The sequence below is a fragment of the Nyctibius grandis genome, chromosome 6 (genome assembly GCF_013368605.1).
Source record: "Nyctibius grandis isolate bNycGra1 chromosome 6, bNycGra1.pri, whole genome shotgun sequence".
Lineage (NCBI taxonomy): Eukaryota > Metazoa > Chordata > Aves > Nyctibiiformes > Nyctibiidae > Nyctibius > Nyctibius grandis.
The window spans coordinates 10,847,073-10,863,761 of NC_090663.1; the positions used below are offsets into that span (position 1 = coordinate 10,847,073).

The following is a 16,689-nucleotide window of genomic DNA, read 5'->3' on the forward strand; positions in this document are numbered from 1 at the left end:
AGGGGAAGGAAGATTTTTTTTTCTCAATATACCACTGTTATTTTGTACAATATTATAATGCTTCTTGGCAATAGTCTTCACTCCCAAATAATCAAGAAGGGACGCAGCTTCCTTTTACTTTGCTGTTTCTGGTAAGGGCTCATGTCAGTGACCTGGCTTTTCCAAAGCTTTGCTTGGAGGAGGTCACTTAATGGATATGACTTTGGATTTGAGACATCATGGTAAAATACAAGACATGCCAACCCTACCAGAGCTGTGCAGATCTGACTTGCTTTCAGCACTGTAGGAGGCTGTCTTACCTCTTATCTAAAAAATAATACTGAAGATAGTCTCTGTCTGTTGTGGAAGTATCCCTACAGTGTTTGTGCTAAGACTAAAAGTTTTAATCTGAATTCAGAATAATGAGAATTAAGCTCCCAGCACTTCTTGGGATCGGCCACTAAATGGAACAGATAGCCCATGGTCTGTAATGGGAAAAGAAGTGTCTGCCACAGAAGCACTGGTAAGTGAAATGATAATAATGTCAAGAGGAGAGAGTATCTTTCCTGCATGAGGGAATGTAGACAATGTAGTTCAGCAGAATTAATTCTTCTGTACTAAACAGAAATGTTGCTGGATCGCTTTTCTGTCAGAGAACCAGTGAAGATATTGATAAACCATGGTATTGACCTTTTATACCCATCAGAATGAACAAATGGGAAAATCTACTTCCTCCCCTAAATACAATCAAACTGGATAATAGCTTTTATTATTACTACAGCAGACGGCTACTTCTTCCTCTGTTGGGAGCAATAGCTTTTCTGAAGAGAGAGAAAGAAATGTTTTGAAGGAGGAGGAGTCTGACAATAAAAGCTGGAGAAAATTACTCCCTTTGCAATGTAGGATTTGTGGAGTTTTTGTTTTTGATTCAGTTGTAAAGAGACTCATCAGATCGCTTGGAACATGGCCAAAATGGGAAAATGGAAGGCTTTTTTTCCTGTCTTTCTGTCTTCTTTTGTTCTAAATAGAAATTAATTTCTCTTTGGAAAAATTCTACAGAATCCTATGAAGTGTTAGCAGGCACTTTCTATCTTAATTTTCTGAAAGGGAGAAAGTAGAATTCACCTGCAGAGGAAGAAACCACAAAAAGAGATTAGGAAAGCACGGATCACATTGAGCTGAATTCAGAGGGAAGCAAATGACTCCAGTGGCAGCCCTGGATTAAGATTCCTAGGTTTGGTTCCCATGTGGTTAATCTCCTTCTACAAGATCATAAACAAAGTTAGTTTATAAAACCCTAAATTCCTTGACTTTCATTTCTGCAAAATGTTTGTAGCGTCTACCAACATTATATTTTTATGATCTTGGATTAAAGAAGGCTATGCAGAAAATACTCTGTTTTGATTAACAGTTACTGATATCAAAGTAATTGCGTGGGTCAGAAGGAATTGGTGAGTGTCAGTAGGATAGCAATCATTTGGATGAGATGTCTGGAGGGTTGACAGGCTGGTTGTCAATCTGGAGGGTTGAGTAGGTGAGAGGATTGAAAATAGATGCTCAGCAGGGGTGCGACCTTTCCTACCAACTCTTTTTGACAGAGCCACTTAAAACTGGAAGTATGCAAGTTAGAAGGGTGAAATGTGTTCCAACAAAATTACGCAAACTGTGCTAAAATTTGTCCACAACCCATGACGACATATGAGTGGAATTAGTTTTCGTAATTCAAGATGCCCAATATACTTATTACTTCAAGATATCTATGGAAATACTTTTAGTCTGGCTGATAATATCCCATATGGACTTGTAATCAGATTAGATCCTTAAAGTATCAGTCGTGTAGAGGTTGTGATGTAGGCGAATTCTTACTGTTTCTAATATAACTGTGCAACCCTACACCGCGTTGTATTGCTTAGTTCATAAAGAGCAAATATTTTTTTCTAATATTGGCTTAGTAAAGTTTAATAATACAGTAACAACATCTACATGCGGGTAATACGATTCTGGCATTTGTTAGCAAGAAAATGGCAAGTGTGGCAACAAATGCACTGAATAGAAAATTGTTTATTACCTGCTCCACAAAAAAATACACTGAAACCAATCTGAGGAATGAATCACTGAAGAATATTTATATGTTCAGAGCAGAATGAATACTTCCCATAGGCAGGCGGTTTAGAAAATGTGGGTAAGCCATTCTGGTATAGAAATGCCTGCCAAACCGTTTTCAGAATGGACTGTTTTAAAGTTGCCTTGTGATTTTATGTATTGCTTTATTATGCATAGTTATGAATGCTTCTGCTGAAATCCTAGGGAACATATCTAGAGAAGAAAAGAAATTCCGCAGAAGTCCACATAACAGAGACTAGAAAAGGGGGGCTGATTGCTCTGGACCTCAGGAAATACAGAAGAAATCCATACTAAACTTTGATGTTCTTGCCCTGCCTGCTTAGTGTTGATGCATTTTACAAACCTGCATGCTGTGCTATCAAGATACTTGTCTAATGCAGACTCCTGGCAGGAATCTGTGATGGCAAAGCGCAGATGATGGTGTTTTGGACACTGTCTCACTTTCAATATGAGGGGAATCCCAGGGTGTGGGATTTGGACTGATCTAGGAATTTTGTGTCATGGTTTTATTATAGTGGCTCTGACCAGCTTACCTCTGTCTACCTAGTTGTATAATATCTGTATCTGGATAATGTTTACTTCCCAAGGCTGTTGTCAGGATTGATGGGACGGTGTTTCTACAGTACTTTGGATATGGACAATTCTATCCAAGTGCTAAAGATTATATTAAATGTGATGTTTACCAGGCTGCACTGAGAGAAACAGAAAGTGTTTGCCTTTCAAGTGAACTGTGGACAGAAAAGGAACTCTGTTAATAAGAGTTACTAAAGAAGAAAATCAACCTGCCACAATGGAGCAGCTGCACTATGATTATTTTTTTTTAAATGCTGGGAAGTCTATCACTAATTTTTATAACTTCAACAAATAGTTCAAAGCCATTTTCTATTTAATAAAAGATCACAGAGCAGTGGCACTGAATACATTATTTCAACAGAATGTTTTTTTTGTGAAATTGAGCTTGAAGAATGGTGTCTTTCAAGAACTGCAGAGTTACTGGAAAGAAGTTATTAATGCAGCAACCTTTACACTCAATGGGTTCAGAAAGTCTACAACTGAGGACATGGCAGTTGAAAAACAGTTCTTTCTAATCATGGAATTAGCTGGAGGGTTGAGCAATTTTTTAGCATTTAGAAATGACCAAGATATCAAGAGCATGCCTGAGGACATGACTGAAATTCAAGTCAAGTTGTAACAACAGAGGAAGAAAAGAAAAACATAATTGCATTATGTTTTCTTCATGTATTCTTTTCTTAAATTCTTATGGAGAGGCACATAGCATCAAATCTAATTTTACAAATTTTTTTGATGCAATGATTTTTTTTTTGTTGAGGTCAAAAGCCATTTTGCCTGAATAGAGATTACGTAAAACTCCGAGCTCTTCCCCAGTAGGAGGCATGAAAGCAGATGACCACAGGGAACTTCTGGAGCAGTTCAAGCTGTCTGAGGATCTGCAGTTAAGTATTTCAGCTAGTCAGTTGCCCCATTGATACTTACTGTTGAGTTTCTTTGGTGCTGGCTAGACTCAACTCCAAGTGTAGGAACTCTGGGTCAGAACCACGGTATCACAATGAAACCTTAAATTTACTGTGCCTGAGCAACTGAGCAGATCTGTTTTTATGGTGTGAAAAATGCTGTTTACCCCACTTTTTACAACTTGCATCCTTTTCTGTTCTATTCCTAGCTGACATTGTGGAGGGAAGGACCTCCCTGCATTCTGGCCATCCTTGATAGCTTAGTAACATACTGACTGTTGAAGGGTCTCTTGAAAAGCTCTAACTTGCTTCAGGGAGTAATTCAACCCATGGGTGTGGGGCCGATGTGTGGGGAAAAATGTTATGCGGAGTTACTGTTGTTTTTCCATTCCCTTTGCTTCAGCTCCAGTGAAGTTTGGTGCTTCAATATGTCTCTAACAACATGTAATTTTTGTGTGTGTGTGTAGAAGGTAGACTGAGCTTCCTCAGGTGGGATGGGGATGTTAAGATCAAAACAAGTGACTGATAATGTGATCCATGTGATAAATGACAGCCAGGATGGGGAGAGTGAATACCAGAGTCTTACATACAGATTCTAGGCTGCAGTAAAGTGCCTTTACTGCATACAAGCTCTGCTTGTATGTCTTCCTTGGCATGTCTTCCTTTTATGTATTTCCATGTTTCCTTTCCTAAAGCAGGCCAGATGAAAGGAAGCAGTCCTCGAGACTTTCTCTGAAGCAATTCGATCCTACACAAGTCCAAAGGGTAGATGGAAAAGAGGCTTTAAATCTGACTTTGTGCTCCTAAGTCTTGTCACATGAGGATATTGGGCTATTCGCAGTATAAACTGCAGCAGCCAGCTGTCAATCAACTGAAATGACTGTTTCAACAGCTGGGAATCAGTGGGACATGAACTCTGGCTGTGTTCCCTCTCCCCTAGCCGCATCCTCTGCAGTAGTCTGGATTCTGTGGAATCCTCTCCTAATTCAATGCTGATTGGAAGCAATTTTGAATGTATAAGAAATTTGAGCCTGGAAAATATAAAGGAAATATAAACCTTTTCCAGATCTGGTTTATTACAAGGACAGAGAAGTGTGAAGTGGGCTATATCAGGGCTAGCAACAGTATACTTGAATCCTCTGTAGCACTAGGAAAACATTTCCAGATGAAGTTTGCCAATTCATCTCATTCCTTGAGACACAAAGTCAAGCAGAATACATGTGCTATGGAGATAACTGCTATAGAAAGCTTTGGAAAACTACAGAAATAATTATACCTAATAATTTATAGCAGTGCTTTCTGATATAGAAGCCTGTGAGCAGCCCCCATGCATAGTTAAGTATCTGTATCCTTTGAAGCTGTGCAGCTTAATTATAGTTTCGTTACCTTTGACAAACCGTAATTTCAGTGATGGGCCGGGAATAAAGGAAAACACTTGTCTTAATTTTACTCTTTTGAGGTTTCTCTCCCTTATTTGTCCTTCTAGTTCCATCCATTTCTTTCTAATGATGATTGTTGATTATCTTGTTAATAATTTTTTTCTAGGAGAAGTTGACTAACCTTAGCTGTAAATGTGAGGTTGAAAAAGATGGAAAATGAATGTGAAGATGATATTGCAAGGCTTTGAATTTTATCCTTCATGGGCTTAAAATTAAGCCCACTCTAGTTCTCTCTTTGTGTGGAGCAGGATGCACAGGTTATAACAAGGATTCTTTTCTTCAAGTCTTTATGTGGAATGGGCTGGAAGGAAGGAATCAAATAACTAGTCTAATGTAAACTGGCATAGCTCCATCAGCTACAAAACAGGCCCAAGTGTATTTTTAGTGCAAGCACAGGCTAAGCTCTCACTGAGGGACAACGCTCTTTGGGGGAAGTAGAAGAAGGAACAGACTTTTCTTAGGGTAGTCCTGAGGTGAACATTTCAAAATGGTAATTACACCTTAACATAAACTTTCTCCATCTCTAAGAATCTGCAGAGGTAGGTTTAATTTGTCTCTAACATCTGAGATTCCACTTTGCCAGCTTTTGAAATATTTCCACATTTAAACCCTTCTGTATTTACTGTTTGTCACTGTAGCTATGGGTTGTAGTTAAATGTTCTATTTGAAAAAAAATTCCCTTTTCTTCCTGAAAAGATGACTTGGATTTAAAGTCTTGTTGCAAGCAGAAAACTTCAGTAAAAGGGATACTTTATGCAATTTTGTACAATTGGTGGAATTAATTTTCTGTAATCAGAAACTTTTTGACAAGAATAGTTGTGATAAATGGGATACTCCTCAGTACAGTGGCATAAGAGCTATTTTTCACTGAAAAGTGTATAATGTCTCTTATGTATGTTGGTTGAAGCTCATTCCCTTTTCTCATCAAAGAAGGAAGGTCTCAGTGTCAAGAAATGAATGGATTATTGGGCCTTTTGTCCTACATGTCTCTTCTGGTGTAAATTTGCCATAAATGGCTCCTTTGCTAATCAGGAGAGCAAGGATGTGTGAATCCTTTTGTGACTACATATGTGTATATGTTAATGATTGTCCTTTTCGTTTACTCTCAGTCTCTCCAAGCTTCCTGCTAAACAGTACTCTTGTATTGACTTTTAAAACCTTGAAATGGGCTAATGCTCCTATTGCAGCAGAACTCTGTTGTTTCTACTGAGATGTGCTATTCTAAGAAAATGTAGAACCACACTTCCCATTAGTCAAGCCCTCCTAATTTCGCAGGTATTTCTGCAGTACCGAGATGCTCAGTGGTGGCACAGTTAGTCTTGTGAACTTTAAAATACGAAAGAAATGGATCACGTGAGGTGTGGCATCCAGTCTATGCACACCTTATCTCTTCTGTTTCTTTTACATGCTGAGCAAGAAGGATGAGATGAGAACACCACACCGCTTATTGTCTGCACAGTAGAGTCAAGTCTGCTGTTACTCATTCCTGTTTGGGCCCCATCTGAGCCTTGTTTTCAGTGGTACAGTAGTTTTGCTGGAGTCTCTGCCTTGAGTGCTTTTTCACTTGGTGCAGAATGAGTGGAAATTAACAGATCTATTGTATAAGGAAGCTCAGACTAGCAAATGTGGGGAAACTGAGTGTATTTTAAATATCAAATTTTCTTGTAGTAGTGTAATGCTACCCTCTGTTGGAAATTGGAATATATGGAATATAAACCAGATGGAATACATGGAATTGAAACCTATGACTTTGTGTACATGACTTTGTTTCCATTGCACTTGATAGGACTTTAGAAGTGCCCGTCTCTATTAAAAAAAAAAAAGGAAAAGAAAAGGAAAAAAATTTTTTGGCATAAATAGAAAAGATGTTTTCCCCCCAGTTATCAGAACTTAATTCAGTTTAAAATAATCCTATTTTCATGTTAAAATACAGCTGTAGGCAGAGATGCCTGCAATTTTACTGTCTTTCCATAAGGATACAAATATAAACATTATAGTTAACTGATTTTTATTGTTCATAGATATCTGTCTATTCATAAAGACCTTATCACTTCTAAAAGAGAAACACATCCTGTCTTGCTGCATGGCTAAAGCTACTGTGTGCACTATTATTCAGCTGCATTATGAATAACAGCACTTGTGTTAACCTGTGAAAATGTGAATAGTTAAAGCAACGCTGTGGGTGCACTGCTGAACCTTCAATACTCAGGACAAATGTGTGTTTGAACTCTTTTGCTTAAGCACCACAGCTGGAGTTTCTGTATGTACCTTTGGAGGCATGGTTTAACTAACAAAAGCCTAGCTGAACAAGGCTCTGAAAAGGGGAAAAGGGAATGTAATGTTGCTATGAAAACATGTCTAAAAAGTTGACAAGACTATCTTGAATTAGAAAATCTGCTGCGTGTCTTACGCTTAAATTAAAAATTGTTCATTTTCATAACGTTCCATAGCAGAACTTCTGCTCCTGTGAATCATGATAGCTCGACTGAGAAGTCAGGGGGAAGGCAATGTACCTGGTTTTTATTACCTGGAGGAACTGGCCATCTATATTTTGGCCCTAGGAATATATGATACGCTGAACTTAAGATTGTATCAGGGGTATCTGCCCTGTATCTTAGACCTGAATATTTCTGAAGAGGAATCTCATAGTTGGAGGAAAAGAAGTTATCATTTCCAAGCTCAGTGTATTTGATGGTTTATTTTAATGGCAATTGTGTAAGGAGTCTTGGAGTCTTTCACATCCTGAATGGCAGAATGATTGTTATAAGATACATCTGGTGAAAGATGAGGCAGTGAAGGCTGATATTAATATGGTTTATTATGTATCTAGCATCAATCCACAGGTGTATTTATTCAGGGTTCTGTGCTCTGAAATCAGGAGATGCTACAACCCAGTTGTCATGTTTGATGAATATACCCTATGACATTTGCATATGGTGTTTTTATTTTTCATGAAGAATTGTTTTTAGTTCCTGCCTGCTAACTCCTGCACCAATTCTGGCCATGTTTATCAAATACAGAATCACAGAATCACAGAATCACAGTACATTGAATTAAAATCAGTCTCAGAGGCAATTTGCTATGTCTGGCTTAGCCATTTCTTCTGGCTGGCTGAATTCCTCAGCCTAGTCCTTGCTCCTGCTATGAAAATCCTCCTGTATCATGAACTGGGAGAAAAATGGGTTCTGATCATGCTCCAGTGTCTTTGTGCTGTGAGGTCTGTCAGGAAGCTTAGATGAGATCATCTGTTCAGCAATATTCATAATCATTAGTGTCCCCCTTTTCGTTTGAGCTTCTCATACAGATCTGCCTAGAGGTTTTGCTACTGCAGTATCTCTCTGCAGCTTGTCACTGTATCTGTCCTTACAAAACCTCCATGAAGTAACAAAGCGCTTCTACATGTATAGAAACCAGTGCTTCTGATTTTTACCTGTGGTTAAGTAGGACAGACTCTCAAATTCACAGAAGTATTTAGTAATCTTTTTTGATCTGGGACCATCATACCAATTTTTTGAAGAACCACGAGAAACTCAAACCTTATGAAACTAGTTTATTGTAAAAATCAAAAACCAAAATCTGTGTTTGAGGGGGGTGGCAGAGTGTCTGTATTCTATTTATGTTTCTTAAGTTGTTGTTTTGGGCATTTCTCTGTAACCACAAGCTGCCTAGCTGATATTGGTGTTAGGACAGTTTGTGATGGTTTGGTGTTGTGTGCCTTCAGACTTTGCTGTCTAGTTGGAGTGAGTGTTATTGCTTTGGGCCAGCTGTACATGCTCTTGACTTTGTTTTCTGTCTAGCAAGTATGCAAGGTTGACTTGTAGTAGTGCCTGGAAACAGACACAAACTTCACTGATGTGTTTGTTTACACCAGTTATTTTACATGCATCAGATGGTATTGCATAGCTGTTTCCTCTAGAATTCTGTCTGAATACTTTTGTACATAATGAGATATGTATGTGATGTTAAAAGGATGTTATTTAGGTTGAAAAGTTAAGCCCCTCACTGTTAAGGAATTGACAGATTTACAGCTGCTTATGCCATCTTGATTTTACCCACACATGTGACCCTCTTGTGCAGTGAATGAGGCAGATGTCCCATGGAAAAAATGATATGTGACCATGTAATTGCATTACAGTCCAGTTGTCCAGCACACTCCTAGTGTGACTCTTTGGTATGTAGTGATTCGAGTCTGGTTTTGCAAAGCAAAAGACAAGAGCAAATCATGACCCTTGTTGCTGTGTCAGCTTCCCCATGCCCATATATATTATTAGTAGCAGAGCTTGAAATTTAAGCCTTCAACATTGCAGCCGAGACTTCTACTGTCTGAACTTCAGGGCTCTTGCTGCTAGCTGGCAGCTGGAGATGGCTTTTATCTCGGGGTGGAGGCTGGGCAGCTGGATCCAGGTACTGGCTTTTGTGGTAGCTGTGGTAGAGGACTCAGCCCAGCTTTTCTGTCTCTCTCGAGTGGACATTTTTAGAGTATGCTAAAGGGAAGGCGTGTCATTTTCGGAGCTATTCTGATGCCAAATGTCGTGTTCTGGATTGGGTGACAAATGGCTTGTGGCTGCGGGCAGCTGGGAAGCCCACAGCAAGAAGCAGAAGACCCCTCTCAACACAAGTGTATCAAAACCACAACTGAAGAGTTCCTCTGTAAAAACATGAGAGAGAGAAGATAGGTACACAAATCTGGACTAGAACTAAACAATAATTTTCATTCTTTCTCATCTCTTGTTGTTTAAACACCTGTAACTTGTAGAGGAGTTCAGCTGTGATTATCCCACCAGTTTTAGGAGGCGTATTTTAAAGTGACACAGAGCATGGCTTGCCAGTGCCACTGAAATCGCCAGCTTCATGCTTTAGAAAATAACTGATGTTTGGGCTTGGCTGAGCAAACTGAGATGTTTCTGAACTGACTTCAGCAGTCTTTCTGTAAGCCGACAGTTGGCTTGTGGCAGATGAAGCTGAGTAATCAGAATTTTGTGGCTGAAATTGGAGCCCTGCACCTGAAGCATGCCATGGTCAGGAGTTTCTGTTTCAGTTGGAGTTGTAATGAAGGATCGTAGAGTTTAATAATTTTGTATCTTTTGTTCAGAACCTGATCAACTGCTGGGCATTGTGAAACAGGTCATTGAAGCAGATGACCTTTAAATGTTGCTCCATGTGTCTGTATTTATTGATCTTTCCTGGGAACATTTTTTTTCCTGTGGCAGCAGAGGCATTCCAGCTTTAAAATTTTCTGGTGATTTGCTCCAAAAGTAATTCATAGTCTTTTAATCCTCATAAGGCAAGTACCTTAACTGTCAATTTCATTAGGGAGTGGTTTCTTTTTGTTGAAATATCTGAGCTTTGCAGAACTTCAGAAATGTTCAAGACCTTTTTCTTTTCCATTTTCTAAAAGCAATTGACACTTTTCTATTTTTGTGATGCTAATTTCAAAATCTTCATTCAGAATTTCTCGTTGTGTCCTTTGCTCCTTTGTGAAGTTGCTGACAGTTCAAGATACTATTGTCATAAACTATATAATGTAACTGTAATCTGCTGCCACCCTCTATATACAAGTTACGTGAAGCAGTCAGAGGGATTGTGATGAAGGGCCACCAGCTATATACAGCAGGCATGGGAGTGTTTGTTCATTATTAGACTTCTGCTTCACAGTTTTCGCTTTTCAGGGACTATCCTCTGGATTTTGAGTCACGATTTTGATGGTTTTCTCTTGCAAAACTGGATGTTTTGCATGGTCTTGATACTGCATGATAGCTTTAAAATAAAGGAAGGGAGAGGAGAAAAAAATCTAGATCATATTCTCTGTGAAAATTAAGCAGACGACCAATGTTGCAATCCATCCTGTCTGTTTATGAGTGCATTTTTGGTATGTGCTGAATAAAAATCTCACAGTGCAAATAGTTCCTTCTATTACTGTTGAGTATAAATTCCTCTTTTGTAATGAGAAGAATCTGGGAGACACTCATTTATGTTGAGCCTTTCTTCTTCCAGTCTGAGGACCCAGATTGGAGCGAAACGTCATACATGTGCTTAGACTAAAGTAAATAACACCTACAAATCATAGAATCAAAGAATCATAGAATAGTTTGGGTTGGAAGGGACCTTTAAACGTCATCTAGTCAAAGCCCGTGCAATGAACAGGGACATCTTCAACTAGATCAGGTTGCTCAGAGCCCCGTCCAGCCTGACCTTGAATGTTTCCAGGGATGGGGCATCTACAGCCTCTCTGCGCAACCTGTGCCAGTGTTTTACCACCCTCGTTGTAAAAAATTTCTTCCTTATATCTAGTCTGAATCTACCCTCTTTTAGCTTAAAACCATTGCCCCTTGTCCTATTGCAACAGGCCCTACTAAAAAGTCTGTCCCCATCTTTCTTACAAGCCTCCTTTAAGTACTGGAAGGCTGCTGTAAGGTCTCCCTGGAGCCTTCTCTTCACCAGGCTGAAAAACCCCGAGCTCCATCAGCCTTTCCTCACAGGGTATTCCACCCCTTTGATCATTTTTGTGGCCCTCCTTTGGACTCGCTCCAACAGGTCCATGTCTTTCCTGTACTGAGAACTCTAACTCTTACTAGGTTTAGAATAATGGAGCTATAAAAAGCTGCCAAACTTAGATGAGCTGAAAGAAAAGCTTAATTTCTAAAGATACACAAAGGGGATAACAAAAGCTGTGACTGATGAGGTGTTGACATGTTGACGGTTATCAGGCAAATGGCATTTCATTCCTCTTGCCAATGATGGAGCCCAGCTCAGCATTACAATCTACAGAAGCTGATCTACATTTTCCTTGGAAGTGTGATTTCCTCCTTATTAGGAGGAAAAATACAAAACAAAAATGTTTGGGTTCTTTGAGAATACATGTTTTATATGGAACACTATCTATGACTTCCTAACCTTAGAGCCAGCAATGGGAGGGATTAGTGCTAAGACAATATTTTCCTTCATTTTTTTTTGACCATCTGACTTGTAAGATCCTGGCTCCTTTTTTACACCATGGCGATGGGCTTGCAAAGTAGTTGTGATGGCTCTTGCCACTATGAATCTGGCCAACTTCTTCCAACAATAGGAAATCGTGCAGTACAGTAATTTTTAATCCTTACTTTGGAGCTTGTACTGGAAGATCTGGACTTTGGGGCTGATCTTGTGTCCAAAGACTAAAACTCCCATTAGCAGCAGTGGAGCAGAATTGGGTATGTAGTCCATGGAAAGTGATTTGAGTATACAGAGAAAGGTAGGCATGCTGCTCTTTATATGAGAGAGTATTTGTGTCTGGTAATTTTTTAAAATGAGAACTGATCTGGTAAATCATATATTTCATGAAATATAAAGTGAATGAGAAGAATTAATTTCTTTTCTTTCTTTATAAAAGAAAAAAAAGGGGAGAGAAAGACAAAGATCTACATGGGGCAGAGCGGGGGGAAATAAACCCATTTTGACTGCAAAAAGGATTATGTACTATGATGGTTATTTGCACACAGAGAAATAAATGCCAAGGCTTAGGTTCTGTTTAGCTGTTTAGGGCAACAGAGCTAATCTATGAATAATGATCCAGCATATCAGACTAGTGGGTTCTCCTAATGTCTATCATTGAACCCTACCCAAGATATTTGGAAGCAGAACATAAAAATGAATGTCATCTGGCAGCAGCCAGATCACTACCAGAGTTAAAATAGCCCTGGACATGTAGTTCATGATGTGTGATATACAAGCGGTACATATCCATTTACTGTGGGTGGTGTAGTGGTGAGGTGGTTTGAACTAACAACCATGCATCACATACTTCAGCACTCAGCTCTTGGGTCACAGATAAAAGAATCCACATTAGAAAGATATTTAACTTATATTTATGAGTAATAAAATACTCGCATCTGGAGTATTGTGTCCAGTTCTGGGCCCCTCAGTTCAAGAAGGACAGGGAACTGCTAGAGAGAGTCCAGCGCAGAGCCACGAAGATGATTAAGGGGGTGGAACATCTCCCTTATGAGGAGAGGCTGAGGAGCTGGGTCTCTTTAGCTTAGAGAAGAGGAGACTGAGGGGTGACCTCATTAATGTTTATAAATATGTAAAGGGCAAGTGTCATGAGGATGGAGCCAGGCTCTTCTCAGTGACATCCCTTGACAGGACAAGGGGCAATGGGTGCAAGCTGGAGCACAGGAGGTTCCACTTAAATTTGAGGAAAAACTTCTTTACTGTAAGGGTGACTGAACACTGGAACAGGCTGCCCAGAGAGGTTGTGGAGTCTCCTTCTCTGGAGACATTCAAAACCCGCCTGGACGCGTTCCTGTGTGATATGGTCTAGGCAATCCTGCCCCGGCAGGGGGATTGGACTAGATGATCTTTCGAGGTCCCTTCCAATCCCTAACATTCTGTGATTCTGTGATTCTGTGTAATATTATGAGATATGCAGGATTTAGATAATCACTTTGTTAGTTATTGTCTGAATATCATAGCAGGCATAACAAAAGCATATTATTAGAGTGAGGTCGCTTACCCCTTTTCCTCTTTGGTGTAATCGTATGGTAGGTTGAGATATGTATTACACTTTGCATTTGAAACCCATGTATTTACATTTGTACATTATGCCATAATAATTTAAAAGTTTCTCCTACAGACAAAACCAAGTTTTGTCTGAGTTTTGTAGAATTAAAAAAGATAACACTTATCTCTCTGATACCATTCTTTCTACTGAGTTGCCTTAGTGGTAGCCACTGTAAGTTAGTGAAGTCTCTCTCTTACAAAGCATTGCAGCAGGAGGCCTCAGAGTTGCAGAAATAATAGAATATGATATATTGAAATGGAAATGAAGACAACAGTATTATAGTCTGGAAAAATAACTTGATAACAGAAGACTGGTTTTATTTTTGTTATTATCTCACACTGATTTATCTAATAACATCTGAGTCTTTTAGTTAGTTATTGTCTTTCATCTATTCACTATAATTTCAATGATATTTTGTCAGTGTCCCACATCTGATGTAATTTCACACGTCTAACTTCTGTTTGCCTTTTTGCATCTTTCTTTGTCAAGTATAATCTAATCTTCTAATAATGACTTTGAAAGTATATTTATTTGATATTCTCTGTCTAGCATTTATCAATTTTCTCTTCTTGCCTAATTTGTACATTTTTATGAAAAACTTTTCAGAATTTATTTTATAAGACTGCCTAGGAGTTCCAGGCATGAAATAAGACTCCATTGTTGAACAAACTGTACCTATGGTAACAAAATGATCTCTCTTTAATTTTTCAGTTATTTTCCATGTCATATATGATGTGCAGAATAAAAGGCAAATGATGGGTTGAATTCTCACTCACATTTAGAGGTCAGAAAACCCTGCTGATTGATTTTAACTTGCATTAAGCAGCACATCACCAAAAAAAAGTTTCTGCAACTGAAATGTTTTTAACAGTTTGGCATTGCTGACTTTTTAATCCTCATTCTTGCACAAGTGCTATGCTTGTGCAACACTGAGAGTAAGGAAAAACAGCAAAACTTAATTTGCAAGTAAATCAAGTAGTTATAAGTTGAATTTACAGGGGGAGCAGAACTGTTGAGCAAGTAGGAGTGTATGCTATTTTGCAAATAACAACTTTGCTATAAGGTGAGAAGAAAACCAATCACTACAAATATACTCAGTTTATTCTTTGTTTCTTTGCATTACTGTTCCTTGTAACATCTGTAACGATGAGAGAGGACTCCTCTCTGGGAGATTATACATAAACAAAGAACCAAAATGCCATTCTTTCTTCAAAGAGCTTTCAATCTCCTTTCAGGTTTTCTGCTTTCTATACTTTATTTCTATCCATGCTTTCGGCATAATCTAGGATATTCTGATGTGTAATGCATTTAGGGAAAGAGAGTTTAAAATATTTTTCTGACTCACTATCTAGTTTCATGCATCAAGCCCATGCTCTGAATGACAGCAAGGCTGTGCAGATTAATGAATCTAGAGGTAAAGGTGAGGAAGACAAAGATTTTCTTTTTCTCCTCACAGAACTATTTTTGATTGAATTTGTGAACTAAGTAACATACAGGCTCCTCCCATACCCCACAAGTTACCAAAAAAAAAAGCTTTGTTTTTAAAAGCAAAAAAGTTGCTGGAAAGTTGCGAGATCCTTTCTCATTAGCAAGGTGTGACTTTTGTGCATTTCAGCACTGCAGTCTGCCACTTTCTGTTCCGTTAAGTAAGCTAGCAGATGCTACCTTCAGAGGCGGCATAATCTGCTTTACATCCACAGACATAACCATAGTCAGGGAAATTATTTTTTTATATTCTGTATTAGTAAATCCCTAATAAATTACTGTGGGCAGGAAAAAAACATTTTTCAAGTCTGCTATAAATAATAGCAATAAAAATTTGATATAAATTCTATTGTAATGGAGAAACACTGTTATCTAAATATACAGAATATTGCTCATAATAGCCTCTAAAGTCCTTTGTCCTTTATCTGTGGGCATACTTCTGCATATTCATCAAATGAAAGCAGCATCTTCTGTGGTGGCACACAGTAACTATAGAAACAAATAACATCCACTATGGTTAAATTAACAAAATACTCTTTTTCTGAAATGCTGTGGGATGTTATTTCTGTTTCAGAAATGAAATCTTGGCCATGTTTCTGATTTCCTCCCCTTCCCTTCTACTTCTGCTCTAAACAGTTGCTCAAATTCAGTGTCTCATGTATTAAAATATACAACTAGCATAAAAGCTCAAGTAAATACTGAAGCTGTAGATCCCATGTTTGCAATAGGATCAGGCAGAAACATCCTGTATGTGATATGTTATTCCACTGTTCAAAGTTGTTGTGTTGCAGATTTCAAAACTGTATTTTAAAAAAACTTATCCCCCTCCCCCCCCAAACTGGTCCAATTAAGCTCTTTTAGTATGTTTTTTATTGGCTGAAACAGAATCAGTGTAGTCTTTTCTAATCTTTTCCTGGCTCATTGCAAGGTCCATCAAAAAAAAAAGCCTTTCCACCTGCTTTAACTGAAGTTGGATCTAGTTGCTAGCTCTGACAGTTTTTCGTGATGATAATAAGCTTTACGTCTTGACATGTTTGCCTTAAGAAAATGTTGTGCAGGAATTAGTATAACTTGAAGTTCTACATGGATAAGAAGTAAACAATCTATTTTGTTTTCTATCGAGACATTTTGGGAAGTCAACACAGTGCCTGTATAGGGGGAATGTATATGTAAAGTCCTAAGTGCATCTGAAAAGCCACCACTTTGTAAGAAAGCATAGGAAATGGAGAGTTATCACAGGTCACAAGTCCATGTATTTAGGTGAAGAAAACTGTCAGGTGTCAATATAAAATGGAATTTTATTGCTTTAGAATTAAGCAGTGTTATTGCTCAACTCCTGTAAGTATATAGTGTTCTTCCACTTCAAAGTCCAGAAGACACATTTATTTATCAAAAAGAATGGATCATGATGATGAATTCTTCTTCTCACCAAGATCATGGGAATAAGAGACATCTCTTTGGCAGAGTGGTGGTCAGTAGCACAGACCAGACTGACTTCACAGCCTACCTTGATGCTGCTGTGCAGGAGCAGCCTTGATAGCATCTAGAGATGGAAGTGCCAGAGGGTCCTCCAGATCAGCTTTGAATGACATTGATAGTATAGCTGGGGAGAAACCTGGCCTGGAAGAATGTTCTGGAACACGCTTACTCT

The 16,689-nt window shown here is 38.6% G+C and overlaps 1 protein-coding gene across 4 annotated transcripts in view; it reads left to right on the forward strand.

The window, feature by feature from the left end:
* DOK7 (docking protein 7) overlaps window positions 1–16,689 on the forward strand; it is an 80,944-nt gene that overhangs the window by 36,777 nt on the left and 27,478 nt on the right. The gene's annotated exons all lie outside the window — the stretch shown is intronic.